Source organism: Schistocerca piceifrons, chromosome 6, assembly GCF_021461385.2.
Source record: "Schistocerca piceifrons isolate TAMUIC-IGC-003096 chromosome 6, iqSchPice1.1, whole genome shotgun sequence".
NCBI lineage: Eukaryota > Metazoa > Arthropoda > Insecta > Orthoptera > Acrididae > Schistocerca > Schistocerca piceifrons.
In genome coordinates this window covers 95,377,962-95,398,582 of record NC_060143.1, presented here as the reverse complement: position 1 = coordinate 95,398,582, position 20,621 = coordinate 95,377,962, and positions in this window count along the sequence as shown.

Here is a 20,621-nt window from a genome sequence, read left to right as displayed (position 1 = left end):
TTTTCTGGAAAAATTGCTACACAGACTGGAAAATTTAGAGAGCTCTTTGTCCTACAATGACTGCACAACTGGTGAAACAGAAGAGGAACCTCAAGATGATGTGGCCATTGCATTTACTCAATTTCCTGGTGCATTATACAGGGAAATGGGACTAATTCTTTGTAAACATCAAGAGAAAACTGTCTTCCACCCAGCAGCTAAAAACAGGCACTGCTTACAAATGTACAAATGCAAAGAATGAACTCAGACTACAGAAATCCATGATCTACCAGACTCCTTGCCAACATGCCATGATTTAAATAGGCCAAACAGTGTGCACTGCTGAAGACTGCTGCCGAGAACACAGATGTTACACTATGCACACTGCTTCAGCCCAAAAAGGCAGCAGTTATGGCACACTGTCTATCACAATTACGTGGACTGGATTATTACCATATTAAGGTTCTGACACATATGTCTAACTTCTGGGACTGTGTAATTAGAGAATAAATCAAGGTTCATGTAAGGGAGCCACTGATCAATTGTGATAGTGGCTACATCCTTAGTAAGGATTGGTAAGCATTGCTGAGTCCGATTAAAAAGAGGAAGAAGATAACCTATGATGAACTGACTTCAGGAGCAAGCAGAGCAACAGCAGAGACACAGACAGAAAGCATTCCTGTGCACAATGCTTGGATGAAAGAAGTTAATGGCAGAAGCAGAGAGGACTGAGATATTGGACACACACCCACACCTTTCCATGGGCCTCACGCAAAGTGCTAGGTAGGAGGGGGGGGTGTGGTGGGGGGTGGGGGGGGAGGAGAAGGAGATATAAGTCTGGCAAAAGCTTGTCTGCAAGCTGTCCAAGAAGACACGAGATGCCACAGCAGATCTGCTCACCGATTCATCTGAGCAACCAACGATTGCTTCGAATGACAAATGACTGACTTGCAAACAGCACATCTCAGAGGACAATGTGGATAGTCCTGCTGAAACACCCTTTGAGTTAGGAAACTTGACAGGTATTAGGTCACAGAGAAGACTAGAAGAAGTTCTATTCATCCATAGGTTCAACAGTAGTCTCATCCACATGTTCATTTGCTCCGTGGGAAATGACTGGATAGCACCTATGAAACAGCAGCAGCTGAACTTCAATGCACTCCAATTGTCAGCTTGACCAATAACCACACTACTCCAGAACTATGGTTATTAACTGAGAATGACTGCAAGGTCCTGAGGAGAGCAGATGAAGGACTACCTAATCTAAGATCCAGTAAAGACAGTACAGCAGAAGAAGAGACCACCAATTAAGGTTCTCCTATGAGAGCTGCCACAAATGCTAGGTGTGCAAACAGTGCACCAAGCACTGCTGGATCATGAATTTGATGCAGTAGTGAAGCTTCACAACTGTGCTATCATGGAGTGATCTCCATTGTTCACTCCAGTGACCGATATTTTAGACGACAGTGTGAGCTTCAAGTATGATTGTCATTCAGAAAGTAAAGAACTTTTTTTCCACAGAAATTTTTACTAAATATAATTAAACTAAACTGTATTTTAGAAACAATTTGATACCCACGTCACTTTTCTACACAGTCACCATTCAAATTTAGGCACTTGTCACACAGTTTACCAGCTTTTTTTCTATGCTTCCTACATACTCAGTTGCTGTCAAGTTGTTGAACTAATAATTAACAACTTCTTTAAGTTCATCATCACTTCTGTGGCATTGTCCACTCAAAATATTTCAATTTGGGGGATAAGTGATAACAACTTGGGGTAAGTCCAGACTGTTTGGCGTATGTTGAAACATTTCCCACTGAAACTGCTGAAGCAAGTCATGTATGATTCCCACTGCATGTAGATGTTCATTATTGTGAAGGAGGATGACTGCACTGCTTAATATTGTGCACCACTTGTTTTTAAGGGTATGACAAAATCGCTGAAGCATCTGACAATAGGCTGCAGCATTTATAGTCTCACCTCTAGGCATTTAGTCAAAGAGCAAGACATCCTTTGTGGTTCCAAAACACTGTAGTCATAACCTTTCTTGTGTTCAAAATGTGTACTGCTTTTTTTTGTTTTCTTGGGGTTTGGAAATGATCCCATTCCTTGATTGGTATTTTGTTTCTGATGTGAAATGTGACATCCAGGTCTCATCACTAGTGACAATATGAGTCAAAAATTCATCACTAAACTTTTCACAGTGACTGAGAAATGTCAACTCCGCTGACATTCATTTGGTTTTGTGTTTGTATGACAAAATTTGAGGAACCCACATGGCACACACTTTTTTATAGCCCAAATCTGCACTTACAGTCTCATACAACACAGTTCTTGAAAAGTCTAAGAAGAATGAGTGCAGTCCACTAATTGTGAAACACCTATCTTCTTGGACTTGTGTTTCAGTCCATCCTTTGGGTCCATCAGTCACCACTGAGGGCTGACCTGAGTGACCTCCATCATGAACATTCTTCCATGTACCATTAACTAGGATACACCACTTCTGAACTGATGCTTCATTCATAACATTATTGTAAATGTCACTTATCTGTTTATAAATTTTGATGGGTTAGCCTCTTTGGTTTTAAAAAGCAAATAATATTGTGCACCTCAACCTGACAGGATCATCAATTTTGTCACACATTTTAAGGTTACACAACTAAGCAATAAACGATTGCATTGGATTGTAGCTGTTGCCAAACTGAAGCAGATGAGTACCAAGATCAGTGGTTGGTTGGCGGTGGTGTTGGGGGCTGTGGTCACATGTCACAACAAAACGTTCTTTATTTTCCAAATTACTCCCATACAATGTAGGTATTTTCATACACATCTTCAAGCTGACCAGCCATGTAGGCTTCGCTGTCCAGATAGAACCTCTCCCTGCTGGGTTCAACACCAAGCCAATGTGCTTCAAATACCAACAAGAAGGACATTTGGCAAAGTATTACCACATCCCTATAACTTGCATCAAGTGCATCGGCAAACATGACAGTTGTTACTCCACATGAAATCAAGAAGATCAACCAGCTTGCACTTGATGCAGCACACAACACGTTGCAAGCTAATGAGGATGCAGGGCTTTCTCAGACGGCACTCCCAGTGAGAAGATTCCATAGAGGGCAGCAAACTCAGCAGGTGTCGTGGACACCAGGAAGATGAAGAGGAGCTGCACTGCAAAAAAAACAACCTTACCTCCGGAAAAGAAATTGGGTGCACTGGCAGAGGCCACCCCTCCCATAGTGCGACCAGAAGACACCACCAGTGACAGTGGTTTGGGAAACTGGCTCTGATCAAAGGAGAGGCACCAGTCAATGCGAGAATGCAGGGTATTACAGGAGGCAGCACATCCAGAGCTCATCCAGGACATTCTGACTTAGTGAGACATCATGGAGGGGGAATTGGATGAGCTCCTCAGGGAGGTCGCAGTCAGAGTTGGGCTGCAGAATGACTGTGTCACATCATTGCAGGAAGAAGGCATATTGATCCTTGACTACAAAGTGAGAAGAATAATGCAGAAAGACAAAGTTGAAGCACTTGTTGGAGCAGCTGAGGAAAGGGTCTACCAACAGCTGGAAACCAGATTCCTCAAGAAGATGATACCTGCACTAAGTGCAACAAAATATGTCAGCGCCAGAACTTAGAGCACTACAAGGTGTCATAGTAACAGGAGGCAGTGCACCTGGAGCTTGTCTAGGACAGTGAGGAGGTTGCAGTCACTGCTGCACCACAGAAAGACTGCCACAGATGTGACAGAAGAAGGTGTATCTAACATAGACAAGAAGATGAGAAGAATAATGCTGAACAACAAAGCTGAAGTACTCATCAACGTTGCTGTGGAGAACCTCAACCAACAGCTGGAAGCCAGACTCCTTGAGAAAATGATGTTCACATTAGGTGCAGAAAAATGGGTGACAATGCCAGCAGACTTTCAGCCAGGGTTTTCAAGGTTTTCCCTAGAGCTGCCCCCAAATCCCTCCACACCCCAAGACCCAGAAACATCCAAAATAAAAACTTCATTGTCAAACACAAGTAGTAATGGAAATATAAAACCCAGTAAATAAAGTTATATGTATTCCCTATGGCTGAAAAGATGAGACCCTCCACACCTTCAAATAATGTCATCTTCTCTCTCTCTTTTTCTTTTAATCAGAAATCAGAAATGCTAGGTGTGCAGTTTGTCAGTGCACCTGATTATGGCAAGATGGTCATTTTCAGAAATATTGCGCCCGTTGGACACAATAAACTGTGGAGTTCCACAGGGCTCTATTCTGGGTCCTCTACTTTTCATTATTTTCATAAATGACCTTCCAATGTGTAGAAGGGCTAAGGTAAAATTTACTTTGTTTGCCTATGGCACTAGAATTCTGATAGACAATTCAACAAATACCTATCTTGAGATCACTGTAAATGCAATTTTTCAGGAGACCTTTAACTGGTTTACCTCTAATGGACTACCACTAAATTTTGAAAAAACTCAATTGATTCAATTCCATACAAGCCAAAATATCGAAGGTGAGATTAATGTTAAATACAATGATGGGAATTTAGCAAGAGTGGAGTCAACAAAGTTCCTGGGTCTACTTTTTAATAGCAATCTAAACTGATCCTTACACATTCCTTACCTATCTAAAAAACTAAGCTTAGTAATTTACACTATTCAAGTGATTGCTTCCCTCAGTGACTTAAATACTTTGAAAGCTGCCTATTTTTGTTATTTTCATGCCCTGATGGCCTATGGAATTATATTCTGGGGCAACCAGCCAATGGCAAACAAAATACTCATAGCCCATTAGGATTCTGTGTGGTATCAATTACAGACATTCCTGCAGGAAACTCTTCCAAGAGCTGAGAATACTCACAACAGTATCTCAGTACATTTTCTCTCTAATGTGTTTCTAGTGTAAAAACCATTCCCTTTTTGAAATGAACAGCATGTATCATAACTATGACACTATGGTAAAAAATGATCTACATCTTGAACAAAAGAATCTAAGTATGGCACAAAAAGGAGTACACTACTCTTGCATAAAAATATTTAATGCTCTCCCTCAGGCAATAAAAATGTCAGTTACTGATCCGCCTACTTTTAAAGATCAACTTAAACAATATCTTCTAAGTAAAACCATTTACTCACTGGCCGAATTTATGTATGAGAATATGTGAATTAATTTTGATCTATTGTAAGTCTGTTCAATGTAATTTGTAACTTTTTACAAAAAACAATTCTTGTAAACATTTTTTCTATCTAATATATTATTCATTGTACAACCTATCATTATAAATAAATCTCTCAAATCTATGTAAATGACCATTCTAAACCCAAGCGATTTATCGCTAATGGGTCTACAGAACACAAATGAGCTAAGTAAAAATGGCGGCAAGTGTACACGTAACTTTAAACCGCTCTGCAGTTTTTGAGGACTTAATTTCAATCAAGTGTATTGTATGTGACGAAACAGTGCTAAATGGAATTAGAATATGCGTGTTTAAACATAAATGGTGCCATTCACACTGCTATGCTCAAGATGATTTACAAATACAGTGTAAATGTGACATAGAGTGTAACGGCCGCGAGATCGCGAGTGAAAAGTGCTACGCGGGAATAGAAGACAGCGTGCAAGACGAACTTCAAAAAGAACATGACATTATAAAAAAATATATAAAAACAATGGAAAATTTAGTACTAACCGTACGGGAACTGTCTGAATCGTCAAGGCAACAAGATCTCATTAATGCTAGCCATAAAATTCGTAGCTCTGCACAACCAAATGTACAAAGTGTAAACAGTACGACTGTAACTAGAAATATGAACGAACTGATCACTCAAAAAGACACAAGTGAATTAAACGCAAGAAAAGAAAGTGTTAATAGTGCATCTATGGATAAAAATATGAACAAACTATCCACACAAAAATATACAAGTGGATTAAACGGAGAAAAACACAAGGTAAATATTCGTAAAGAAAAAAAGTAAACAACCACGTTATGCATAAGCAAGGATACAAGCAACAGACATATATTTTTGCAGATAGTCATGGGAGAGGAGTTACGGAAATTATGAGAAGAAATCAACAAGACCTTAATGTAACAGGCATCATCAAACCAGGCGCGCCATTACGCGAAATTCTGAAAAACAGAGACAACATATTAACGACGGGTAACAGCTGCATCATAATAGGAGGCGCAAATGATGTTTACTGTAATGAAACTTGGCGTGCAACGAGAATCCTAAAGGAAACAATCAAAAGGATGCCTCGAGTGCATTTCTACATTGTTAACTTCCCCCCCATGAACCATGGACCTTGCCGTTGGTGGGGAGGCTTGCGTGCCTCAGCGATACAGATAGCCGTACCGTAGGTGCAACCACAACGGAGGGGTATCTGTTGAGAGGCCAGACAAACGTGTAGTTCCTGAAGAAGGGCAGCAGCCTTTTCAGTAGTTGCAAGGGCAACAGTCTGGATGATTGACTGATCTGGCCTTGTAACAATAACCAAAACGGCCTTGCTGTGCTGGTACTGCGAACGGCTGAAAGCAAGGGGAAACTACAGCCGTAATTTTTCCCGAGGGCATGCAGCTTTACTGTATGATTACATGATGATGGCGTCCTCTTGGGTAAAATATTCCGGAGGTAAAATAGTCCCCCATTCGGATCTCCGGGTGGGGACTACTCAAGAGGATGTCGTTATCAGGAGAAAGAAAACTGGCGTTCTACGGATCGGAGCGTGGAATGTCAGATCCCTTAATCGGGCAGGTAGGTTAGAAAATTTAAAAAGGGAAATGGATAGGTTGAAGTTAGATATAGTGGGAATTAGTGAAGTTCGGTTGCAGGAGGAACAAGACTTCTGGTCAGGTGACTACAGGGTTATAAACACAAAATCAAATAGGGGTAATGCAGGAGTAGGTTTAATCATGAATAGGAAAATAGGAATGCGGGTAAGCTACTACAAACAGCATAGTGAACGCATTATTGTGGCCAAGATAGATACGAAGCCCACGCCTACTACAGTAGTACAAGTTTATATGCCAACTAGCTCTGCAGATGACGAAGAAATTGAAGAAATGTATGATGAAATAAAAGAAATTATTCAGATTGTGAAGGGAGACGAAAATTTAATAGTCATGGGTGACTGGAATTCGAGTGTAGGAAAAGGGAGAGAAGGAAACGTAGTAGGTGAATATGGATTGGGGGACAGAAATGAAAGAGGAAGCCGCCTGGTCGAATTTTGCACAGAGCACAACATAATCATAACTAACACTTGGTTTAAGAATCATGAAAGAAGGTTGTATACATGGAAGAACCCTGGAGATACTAAAAGGTATCAGATAGATTATATAATGGTAAGACAGAGATTTAGGAACCAGGTTTTAAATTGTAAGACATTTCCAGGGGCAGATGTGGACTCTGACCACAATCTATTGGTTATGACCTGTAGATTAAAACTGAAGAAACTGCAAAAAGGTGGGAATTTAAGGAGATGGGACCTGGATAAACTAAAAGAACCAGAGGTTGTACAGAGATTCAGGAAGAGCATAAGGGAGCAATTGACAGGAATGGGGGAAATAAATACAGTAGAAGAAGAATGGGTAGCTTTGAGGGATGAAGTAGTGAAGGCAGCAGAGGATCAAGTAGGTAAAAAGACTAGGGCTAGTAGAAATCCTTGGGTAACAGAAGAAATATTGAATTTAATTGATGAAAGGAGAAAATATAAAAATGCAGTAAGTGAAACAGGCAAAAAGGAATACAAACGTCTCAAAAATGAGATCGACAGGAAGTGCAAAATGGCTAAGCAGGGATGGCTAGAGGACAAATGTAAGGATGTAGAGGCCTATCTCACTAGGGGTAAGATAGATACCGCCTACAGGAAAATTAAAGAGGCCTTTGGAGATAAGAGAACGACTTGTATGAATATCAAGAGCTCAGATGGAAACCCAGTTCTAAGCAAAGAAGGGAAAGCAGAAAGGTGGAAGGAGTATATAGAGGGTCTATACAAGGGCGATGTACTTGAGGACAATATTATGGAAATGGAAGAGGATGTAGATGAAGATGAAATGGGAGATATGAAACTGCGTGAAGAGTTTGACAGAGCACTGAAAGACCTGAGTCGAAACAAGGCCCCTGGAGTAGACAATATTCCATTGGAACTACTGACGGCCGTGGGAGAGCCAGTCCTGACAAAACTCTACCATCTGGTGAGCAAGATGTATGAAACAGGCGAAATACCCTCAGACTTCAAGAAGAATATAATAAATCCAATCCCAAAGAAAGCAGGTGTTGACAGATGTGAAAATTACCGAACTATCAGCTTAATAAGTCACAGCTGCAAAATACTAACACGAATTCTTTACAGACGAATGGAAAAACTAGTAGAAGCCAACCTCGGGGAAGATCAGTTTGGATTCCGTAGAAACACTGGAACACGTGAGGCAATACTGACCTTACGACTTATCTTAGAAGAAAGATTAAGGAAAGGCAAACCTACGTTTCTAGCATTTGTAGACTTAGAGAAAGCTTTTGACAATGTTGACTGGAATACTCTCTTTCAAATTCTAAAGGTGGCAGGGGTAAAATACAGGGAGCGAAAGGCTATTTACAATTTGTACAGAAACCAGATGGCAGTTATAAGAGTCGAGGGACATGAAAGGGAAGCAGTGGTTGGGAAGGGAGTAAGACAGGGTTGTAGCCTCTCCCCGATGTTGTTCAATCTGTATATTGAGCAAGCAGTAAAGGAAACAAAAGAAAAATTCGGAGTAGGTATTAAAATTCATGGAGAAGAAATAAAAACTTTGAGGTTCGCCGATGACATTGTAATTCTGTCAGAGACAGCAAAGGACTTGGAAGAGCAGTTGAATGGAATGGACAGTGTCTTGAAAGGAGGATATAAGATGAACATCAACAAAAGCAAAACAAGGATAATGGAATGTAGTCTAATTAAGTCGGGTGATGCTGAGGGAATTAGATTAGGAAATGAGGCACTTAAAGTAGTAAAGGAGTTTTGCTATTTGGGGAGCAAAATAACTGATGATGGTCGAAGTAGAGAGGATATAAAATGTAGGCTGGCAATGGCAAGGAAAGCGTTTCTGAAGAAGAGAAATTTGTTAACATCGAGTATAGATTTAAGTGTCAGGGAGTCATTTCTGAAAGTATTCGTATGGAGTGTAGCCATGTATGGAAGTGAAACATGGACGATAAATAGTTTGGACAAGAAGAGAATAGAAGCTTTCGAAATGTGGTGCTACAGAAGAATGCTGAAGATTAGATGGGTAGATCACATAACTAATGAGGAAGTATTGAATAGGATTGTGGAGAAGAGAAGTTTGTGGCACAACTTGACCAGAAGAAGGGCTCGGTTGGTAGGACATGTTCTGAGGCATGAAGGGATCACCAATTTAGTATTGGAGGGCAGCGTGGAGGGTAAAAATCGTAGAGGGAGACCAAGAGATGAATACACTAAGCAGATTCAGAAGGATGTAGGTTGCAGTAGGTACTGGGAGATGAAAAAGCTTGCACAGGATAGAGTAGCATGGAGAGCTGCATCAAACCAGTCTCAGGACTGAAGACCACAACAACAACAACAACAACAACATCCCCAGGAGACACGATCTGATGGAAAACTCGTGCGTAAACATCGAGATTGTTACAGCAAACAGGCTATTTGAGAAAATATGTCGAGGTTTCCAGAATACGACCTTCGTAGAGATAAACAGTGTTCACAGAGAGCACTTCACAAGACATGGTCTCCACATGAATGTAAAAGGGAAAAAGATTATTAGTGCCGAAATACTTAAATTTATTAATGAGTCATCTGTAATGGAAGTGTCTCCAATCCCAATTCCGCCAAAACAAGAGTTGTCTGTAACAGTGGAGCTACAACAAACACCAGTAGCAGCAGCAAAGGCTCAGATATTCTCAGCAGCAGTGTCAGATAAACCAATAGCAGCAGAATCACCACAATCATCAGCAGAGCTGTCGTCATCAGCAACAGCATCGAGAACAGAAGACCCCATAATACTACCTCAAGGCAATGAAAATGCATGTGAGGAAAATATACAAAGGTCATTAGCTGCAGCAGCTAACAAAGGAGGGCAGTCACCAAGTCGGGGAGCACAGGAGCCACCAGCAACAGCAACCACACCGAAGAGGTACCTGAGGCCTGGGAGATCAACAGCAGAAACAGCTTCAAATCAAGACAGATGCCTGAGGACTAGGAGACCTACTACACTAAGTGAGGATTTTTTATGGTACCGAGTAAGCAGAAAGAGAACATGGAAAAAGATGTAAGTAAAACTGTCCAGCTTAAATACCAGTGTGACAATAGTGAGAGGAATATAAACACCGGACAAAGATACGATCCAGGTTTAATGACACAAACTGAAAAAAATCACTGCATAGTACCAGAAGCAAAGGGAGCATTTGAAGTGCTTAGTATATTACAGGAAGGGGAACTATTACATTTAAAGCCAACTGTTAGTGAACCAACTCAGTGCATTTTAAAGGAAGATAATCAGAGTGACCAGTTAAAAATACCACTAAGGCTCATGCACCTAAACATACAGTACCTTAGAAATAAGCTTAATATATTACAGGTTTTTGTAAATGAATAGTCACCTCATATAGTAGTGTTAACTGAGCATGGATTAAAATCTGATGAAATTATTTACTGTAAACTAGAGGGCTACTCCTTAGCAAATAGTTATTGTAGACAGCAACATAAGGGTGGTGGTGTGGCAGTTTACATTAGTGAGAATCTTGAGTATAAGAAATTAAACTATCTAGACCAGTACAACAAAGAAGGCTTGATTGAAGTGACAGGCATCGAAGTCCACACCAAAGAGTGTAGAGAGGTTATGAGAAAACATAAAGCTATTGGGATTTATCATCCACCAAAGGCTGATGTAGTTAGCTTCATAGACATATTTAGTAGAGTAGTGGGACGTTGTGGTCCCAGTGACCTAACTATACTTGGTGATCTGAATATTGAGGCAAAATCTTCCAGTTTGTGTAATATGAGGTTAATAGATACTCTTAACCCATATAATCTCGTAAATGTAGTAAATAGTGATACCAGGGTAACAAAGTCCACATCTAGCAGAATTGATTACGTTATACTATGTAAACATATTAAAGACAGTGTTAGGTGCTGGAATATGGATTTTCACTACTCTGACCACAAATGCCAGCTTGTAGAGTACGTAAACACAAGCATCCCAAAAATGACAAAAGTTACCGCTAATAAAAGAATCCTAAAAGAGGGTAACATCCTTGCCCTAAGAAATAAATTAGCTATAGAGGACTGGGATCTGGTTTACCAGACTGAAGGATCTGAAAACAAATGGGCCAAATTCTATGATACTATGTTAAGACACTTTGACAGATGCTGCCCTGTTAAAAAAATACAAAGAGTGTTCACCCATAACCAAAGTGCAAAAACCAACAGACTGATACTTCCAGCAAATATGATAAAACTCAGGCAAAACATCCAGGACCTGGATGTGTTACACAAGTTAACAAACCTGCAGGTTTTTAAGGCCAAGCACAATGAAGCCAAGAAAATCTTTAAGAAAGAGCTTTCAAATCTAAGAAAACAGATATACAGCAGTGAAATAGCTCAGTCAGACAATATAGCCAAGACCTCATGGAGAATTGTAAATCAATTCCGCAAAGCCACACCGAAGCCAGAAACTGAAATTGTAAATATAAGACATGAAGGAAACACAATTAAAGATCCTAATAAAGTCTGCAATGTTTTCAATAAATACTTTATATCTGCAGCTCCCCCCCCCCCCCCCCCCCCCCCCCATGAACCTAGGACCTTGCCGTTGGTGGGGAGGCTTGCGTGCCTCAGCAATACAGATAGCCGTACCATAGGTGCAACCACAACGGAGGGGTATCTGTTGAGAGGAAAAGGGAGAGAAGGAAACATAGTAGGTGAATATGGATTGGGACTAAGAAATGAAAGAGGAAGCCGCCTGGTAGAATTTTGCACAGAGCACAACATAATCATAACTAACACTTGGTTTAAGAATCATGAAAGAAGGTTGTATACATGGAAGAACCCTGGAGATACTAAAAGGTATCAGATAGATTATATAATGGTAAGACAGAGATTTAGGAACCAGGTTTTAAATTGTAAGACATTTCCAAGGGCAGATGTGGACTCTGACCACAATCTATTGGTTATGACCTGTAGATTAAAACTGAAGAAACTGCAAAAAGGTGGGAATTTAAGGAGATGGGACCTGGATAAACTAAAAGAACCAGAGGTTGTACAGAGATTCAGGAAGAGCATAAGGGAGCAATTGACAGGAATGGGGGAAATAAATACAGTAGAAGAAGAATGGGTAGCTTCGAGGGATGAAGTAGTGAAGGCAGCAGAGGATCAAGTAGGTAAAAAGACGAGGGCTAGTAGAAACCCTTGGGTAACAGAAGAAATATTGAATTTAATTGATGAAAGGAGAAAATATAAAAATGCAGTAAGTGAAGCAGGCAAAAAGGAATACAAACGTCTCAAAAATGAGATCGACAGGAAGTGCAAAATGGCTAAGCAGGGATGGCTAGAGGACAAATGTAAGGATGTAGAGGCCTATCTCACTAGGGGTGAGATAGATACCGCCTACAGGAAAATTAAAGAGACATTTGGAGATAAGAGAACGACTTGTATGAATGTCAAGAGCTCAGATGGAAACCTAGTTCTAAGCAAAGAAGGGAAAGCAGAAAGGTGGAAGGAGTATATAGAGGGTCTATACAAGGGCGATGTACTTGAGGACAATATTATGGAAATGGAAGAGGATGTAGATGAAGATGAAATGGGAGATATGATACTGCGTGAAGAGTTTGACAGAGCACTGAAAGACCTGAGTCGAAACAAGGCCCCTGGAGTAGACAATATTCCATTGGAACTACTGACGGCCGTGGGAGAGCCAGTCCTGACAAAACTCTACCATCTGGTGAGCAAGATTTATGAAACAGGCGAAATACCCCCAGACTTCAAGAAGAATATAAGAATTCCAATCCCAAAGAAAGCAGGTGTTGACAGATGTGAAAATTACCAAACTATAAGTTTAATAAGTCACAGCTGCAAAATACTAACACGAATTCTTTACAGACGAATGGAAAAACTAGTAGAAGCCAACCTCGGGGAAGATCAGTTTGGATTCTGCAGAAATGTTGGAACATGTGAGGCAATACTGACCTACAACTTATCTTAGAAAATAGATTAAGGAAAGGTAAATACGTTTCCAGCATTTGTAGACTTAGAAAAAGCTTATGACAATGTTGACCGGAATACTCTCTTTCAAATTCTAAAGGTGGTAGGGGTAAAACACAGGGAGCGAAAGGCTATTTACAATTTGTACAGAGACCAAATCGCAATTATAAGAGTTGAGGGGCATGAAAGGGAAGCAGCGGTTGGGAAGGGAGTGAGACAGGGTTTTAGTCTCTCCCCGATGTTATTCTATCTGTATACTGAGCAAGCAGTAAAGGAGAAGAACTAAAAACTTTGAGGTTCGCCAATGACATTGTAATTCTGTCAGAGACAGTAAAGGACTTGGAAGAGCAGTTGAACGGAATGGACAGTGTCTTGAAAGGAGGGTATACAATGAACATCAACAAAAGCAAAATGAGGATAATGGAATGTAGTCGAATTAAGTCAGTTGATGCTGAGGGAATTAGATTAGGTAATGAGACACTTAAAGTAGTAAAGGAGTTTTACAATTTGAGAAGCAAAGTAACTGATGACGGTCGAAGTAGAGAGGATATAAAATGTAGACTGGCAATGGCAAGGAAAGAGTTTCTGAAGAAAAGAAATTTGTTAACATCGAGTATAGATTTAAGTGTCAGGAAGTCGTTTCTGAAAATATTTGTATGGAGTGTAGCCATGTATGGAAGTGAAACATAGACGATAAATAGTTTGGACAAGAAGAGAATAGAAGCTTTCGAAATGTGGTGCTACAGAAGAATGCTGAAGATTAGATGGTTAGATCACATAACTAATGAGGAGGTATTGAATAGAATTGAGGAGAAGAGGAGTTTGTGGCACAACTTGACAAGAAGAAGAGACCGGTTGGTAGGACATGTTCTGAGGCATCAAGGGATAACAAATTTAGCATTGGAGGGCAGTGTGGAGGATAAAAATTGTAGAGGGAGACCAAGAGATGAATACATTAAACAGATTCAGAAGGATGTAGGTTGCAGTAAGTACTGGGAGATGAAGAAGTTTGCACAGGATAGAGTAGCATGGAGAGCTGCATCAAACCAGTCTCAGGGCTGAAGACCACAACAACAACAACAACAACAACAGCTTGTTATGATGGTTCATGGCAGGAACAAGGCCACACATCTCTCAATGGCATTGTTTCTGTCACATCTTTTGACACTTGAAAAGTTTTGGATGTGTAAGTGATGAGTAAGTTTTGCTTTATTTGTCAAAATGACCCAGGAGCAAAACACATCTGTGAAAAAAATCATAGCGGACCAAGTGGGGGTATGGAGGTGGCTGGAGTACGAAAAATACTTCAGCGCTCTGTCAGCACAAGAGGTGTCATGTACACGAAAGATCTCGGCGATGGCGACAGTGAAGCCTTCCCAAAATTCTGCGAAGAGAAGCCAATGGCCCTGACATTCAGATTACAAAACTAGAATGCATAGGGCATGTTCAGAAAGGACGTGGCTCAAGGCTGAGAAAGCTTCTAAAGGAAAAGGCAGGAAATAAATTAGAAGATTGAAAAAAACTTGGAGGAAAAGAATGTCTTACAAACTGTGAAATAGACAAGCTGCAAGTTTACTATGGGTTAGCCATAAGAAGGAACTGTAATGATATGGAAAACGTGAGAAGAGCTGTATGGGAAAGAATTTTTCCATAAAGTATCAAGTGATGAAGACCCACAACACAGCCTTTGCCCAAACGGTCCTGAAACTTGGTTCAAATACAGGGTGATTCAAAAAGAATACCACAACTTTAGGAATTTAAAACTCTGCAACGACAAAAGGCAGAGCTAAGCACTATCTGTCGGCGAATTAAGGGAGCTATTAAGTTTCATTTAGTTGTACATTTGTTCGCTTGAGGCGCTGTTGACTAGGCGTCAGCATCAGTTGATGCTAAGATGGCGACCGCTCAACAGAAAGCTTTTTGTGTTATTGAGTACGGCAGAAGTGAATCGACGACAGTTGTTCAGCGTGCATTTCGAACGAAGTATCGAGTTAAACCTCCTGATAGGTGGTGTATTAAACGTTGGTATAAACAGTTTACAGAGAATGGATGTTTGTGCAAAGGGAAAAGTTCTGGACGGCCGAGAACGAGTGATGAAAATGTAGCACGCATCCAGCAAGCATTTGTTCGCAGCCCAGGAAAATCGACTCGCAGAGCTAGCAGAGAGCTGCAAATTCCACAATCAACTGTATGGAGAGTCCTACGAAAAAGGTTAGTTATGAAACCTTATCGTCTGAAATTGGTTCAAGCACTGTCTGCAGCTGATAAGATTAAAAGAATCGATTTCTGTGATTTTATCCTTGCTCAAATGGAAACAGATGAATCTTTCGTTTCAAAGATTGTGTTTAGTGATGAAGCAACTTTCCACACTAACGGGAAAGTCAACCGTCACAATGTCTGTAAATGGGGCACTGAGAATCCGCGGGAAACAACTCAGTATGAACGTGACTCGCCTAAGGTGAACGTTTTCTGTGCCATTTCAGCCAATAAAGTATTTGGTCCCTTTTTCTTCGAAGGTGCTACTGTAACTGGACTACAGTATCTGGAGATGTTAGAGAATTGGCTGTTCCCTCAGCTCGAACAAGAAGCACAACAATTCATATTTCAGCAGGATGGAGCGACACCACAGTGCCACTTATCTGTCCGTAACTACCTGAACGTCAACTACCCGAGGCGATGGATTGGCCGCCAGGCAGCCCGTGACAGAGCACTTCATCACTGGCCTCCAAGAAGCCCTGATCTTACCCCCTGCGATTTTTTCTTATGGGGGTATGTTAAGGATATGGTGTTTCGGCCACCTCTCCCAGCCACCATTGATGATTTGAAACGAGAAATAACAGCAGCTATCCAAACTGTTACGCCTGATATGCTACAGAGAGTGTGGAACGAGTTGGAGTATTGGGTTGATATTGCTCGAGTGTCTGTAGGGGGCCATATTGAACAACTCTGAACTTGTTTTTGAGTGAAAAAAAACCTTTTTAAATACTCTTTGTAATGATGTATAACGGAAGGTTATATTATGTTTCTTTCATTAAGTACAGTTTTGGTATTCTTTTTGAATCACCCTGTATAATCAGGCATTATGTTTTGGTGAAAATTATAAACACAAACACTCTTTACTTCTAGCAGTTATGAGTGCAATAAAATCTATATTTCGGGACTTGGCTAGTACTGATGTACTCAAGAAGTGCTTACATGGAAAAACTCAAAATTTGAATGAAAGTTTGAACTCTGTAATATGGAATCGCCTACCAAAAACAGTCTTTGTACACTATGGAACTTTAAAATTTGGGGTATTTTACACTGTTTTGTGTTTTAATGATGGAACATCAAGAAAAATTGAGGTACTGGTGAGGCTTGGAGTAAATGCAGGTGCAAACACTAGACTGGCATTGCGTAATATCGATTTTTAAAGAATTCGTTAAGTGGACATAGCTGCTCTCAATTGCACAAAACAAGAGAGAAAAAGAAAAAGAGACAAGAATAAAAGAAGGGAGGATGTATACAATTGAGATGATGCTGAATATGGTGCAGAAAAAATATTAATTGTATGTACTGTAACAAAAATAATATACAAATAAACCTTTAAACCAAGTTTTCTCAAAACAACACTTTTTTATCCTGTAGGTACCATTATTTCCTGAATGGTTTGTCATAGAATGTTGAAATTTTGTACAGTTGTTCCAAGGAAATGATCGTATAGCATTGTTAGCCGGGAGGCCCCATGCGGGGACGTTCGGTCGCTGTATTGCAAGTCCTTTTTAGTTGACGCCACTTCGGCGACTTGCGAGTCAATGGTGATGAACACACAACACCCAGTCATCATGAGTCAGAGAAAATCCCTGACCCCACCGGGAATCGAACACGGGACCCCGTGCGCGGGAAGCAAGAATGCTACCGCAAGGCCCCGAGCTGCAAGTTGTTCCAAGACAACAAATGAACAAACACATGCACATTTGGTATTGCGGGTGTATTTCTTTTGAGGTAGGCCAAATACAATTATAAATTTTATAAAAAAAACTAAAGCAAATCTTTGAAAAAAATGTCAAATGGTCCCTACAAATTCGATGTGCCTCTGAGTAATTCCTTATGGATAAATGAATATCTGAAATGAATCTATCAAAATAATTCAACAAAACTATGTTGTTTGTCTAGTCTGACATCTCATTATGTCTCACTGTTTGCACTTAGGAAACTGATAATGAAATTCTTCTGAAAAAAGCAACTATGTAATAACATTACAAACCACTTTGAGCATCTCACATTTAACATATGATAACAATTTGACATCATCTTTTAGATTTGTTGCTGTGAAAAACTTGTTTTTGACATGTTATGTATGTGAATACCATAAATTCTGCATTATACTTGATAGCTACACAACATTGTTTTAATGAATCATAAATCTTGTCCATTTAAATGGTAATGGTATTACTGACTTGTCCTTGTGCACATGTGCCAATCATAGAATTGCTTTTATGTAAGAGGCAGCTTTTTTCTGCTTATTAACTGTCTGTTCCTCTTCTGATGCCGTTTGTAGAGTTCAGCACTTTCTGTCTGTTTCATCATTCTTAAGGTAGCATTCTGTTCTATTTCTTCCTCCATGATGCGCTGCTTGTTCTGGAGGATTTTTCTTTTCCTCTTGGTGTTTGGAAATGCTATATTGAAGTAATGTGCTAAGATTTCTTCAAAAGCATTGTATTTTTCATCTGTTCCCAAAGTTTGAAGAATGTCTGTCCAATGTTTTTTTCTCAACTTTATTGGTACTTGTTTACTGTACTGTGCCCAAAGTTTCATTTTCATTTTTAATGTCACAGACTAACATATTTATTAGACTGTGTTTCATACACTGAGATGACAAAAGTCATGGGGTAGCGATATGCACATATACAGATGCTACTAGTATCAATTACAGAGGGCATAAAAGGGCAGTGCATTGGCAAAACTGTCGTTTGTACTAGGTGGTTCATGTGAAAAGGTTTCTGACATGATTATGGCCATATGACAGTAATTATCAGACTTTGAAAGTGGAATGGCAGTTGGAGCCAGACACATCAGAAATTCCATGCTATAGCATGATTGTATGATTACTTGGTAGTCTCCTTAATATCTTTTTTTCAAGATGCGGAACTCCATTTTGGTAGAGCATAGTTTTTGTATGATGCATACAGAGTTCTATTTTTTGTCTTGTGTTGTGTGTGTGTACATCTTCATTTCTGAGGAATAGTGTGGGGTATCAAGTCGCATACTGCTATATGAATACTATGGTTTCATATATATAAAGGTATGGAAGTGGGAGGATTTGCAGTTTTCTGAAGAGAGGCTTTCAAGATTTTCTGTGCAAAGCACCTTCTATAATTCGTTTTTGGATTCTAAATAGCTTGATGGTGTTTGAAGGAGATCTAGGTCATTTACATAAAGGAGGAACAGTACCGGTCCCAGAACTGATTCTTGGGGAACACCATATTTCATGTCTTGGTAATCTGAGTAATGATTTGTCATTTTGTTGTAGTCAATGTGTTGTATTTCCACTATTTGTTTCCATCCACAAAGGTATGACCTGACCCAATCATTAGGTGTGCTTCTGATGCCTAGTTGATTTAATATCTGTAGGAGTTCTTCATAGTCTACCATATCAAATGTTTTTGACAAGTTAAGGCATACACCAATGATATATTCGTTACTGTCCACTTTCTGGTAAGTTTTGGCTTAGGTTCATAGATAGCACTGTTGGTTGAGCGGTTCTTCCTAAACCTGTGTAGTTCTGTGGGTAAGATTTGATATTTTTTCCATATGGGCTGTAAGTCTTTTGTAGAAGACCTTCTCTAGAATTCCTGGAGAAGCCAGACAATAGGGTAACTGGCCTATACTTGTCAAGTTCTTCTGTGTTTCTTTTTTTATAGATTGGTTTCAATTTTGCAATTTTTAGACACGAAGGGAAAGTACGTGATGCCAGCGAACTATTGCATAACTATGATAGTGATTTTACAATGAGTTCACTACATCTTTTTATTATTTTATTGCATATTCCATCTACTCCTAAGGATTGTTTCGTTTTTAATACTTTCATGATGGTCAGGATTTCTTCTTCATTCATTGGGTACAGGTACAATATGTAGCTGAGCTGTTGAACTGGAGTGGTGATGCTGTTGTATTTTGATTACTTGGAGTAATGTTACTGATTAGTTGCTCAGTTATGTTTGTAAAATAGCTGTTGAAGGTATTTGATAATTTTCTTGGCTCTGTTATTTTCTCTCCATCTTGACATAGCATGATATTGGCATTTCTAGTAGTGACATTACCTGTCAGTTGTTTCACAACTTTCCACAAATCTTTGGTCTTGATTCCAGCAAACTGAATGTATAGATCATTTGTCTTCATTTTTTCTTCCTTGACAAGCATTAAATTCATCACCTACATGCTGTGTCTTTATAATATCATATAGTTTTATCTTTTTGTTGTTTGAGAGCTTTATTCTAGTTGTTACCAAGATTTGTTTCTATTATTAGACCTCAGTCTATGTTTCTTTATTGAGAACACAGTTTCATAGTAGTTGCTAAATATTTTCATAAATCTGTTGAACTTTTCAAATGTGCCTCCATGCTCATATACTGCATTCCATGTTTCCTTAGCTAACAGTTGTCTGAAGGTGTCTATATTCTGTTTGTCAGGAGTTGTTCTTCTTTGACTAATTCTGTTTGATTTATGGTTTTAGGTATCGGTATTGTATGGAAAGCAATATACTGTCCATTATGGTCAATTTATTTATTTATTTATTTAGCATCCTTGTATCTCATCATTATAAAAATGATAAAGGATTTGTCATACATTGTCTAACATAAAAAATAGGAGACGAAAAGATTTACAATTATATGTCCATAAATAAAATATTATTACATATAACATGAAACCATACACATAACAACATTCATAATATGCTAAATTAGAATAATAAATGAATACAATTTAGTTTTCAATGAGCATTTTGGGTCATTATGATGAAGGAAATAAGCTATTGTATACTGAATGCTGGTGATTTAAGTATTCCTTGACACTATAAAACTCTTGCTAATTAACATCTTTTAAAAGTTCTTTTTTGAATATGTGGAATTTTTGTATACTTTTAATTTCCTCTGGTAGTGCAATAAATAAAATTTTTGGCTGATAAAGAACACTTTTTTTATATATAGCTTTTGTGTGACTTTCTCTATGTAGTTATGAACTTGAATGTTTAACAAAGAATGTTCCTGGTGTGCCTTCATAAAACATATACTTTCATAAACATAGATAGATGATAGAATCATGATTTGTATTTCCAGGACTGATGACCTCAGAAGTTATGTCCCATAGTGCTCAGAGCCATTTGAACCAAACTATTGTATTTCTTTGAAAACTTTTTTACATGATTCTCTGTGTGTCATTCCTCTTATTATC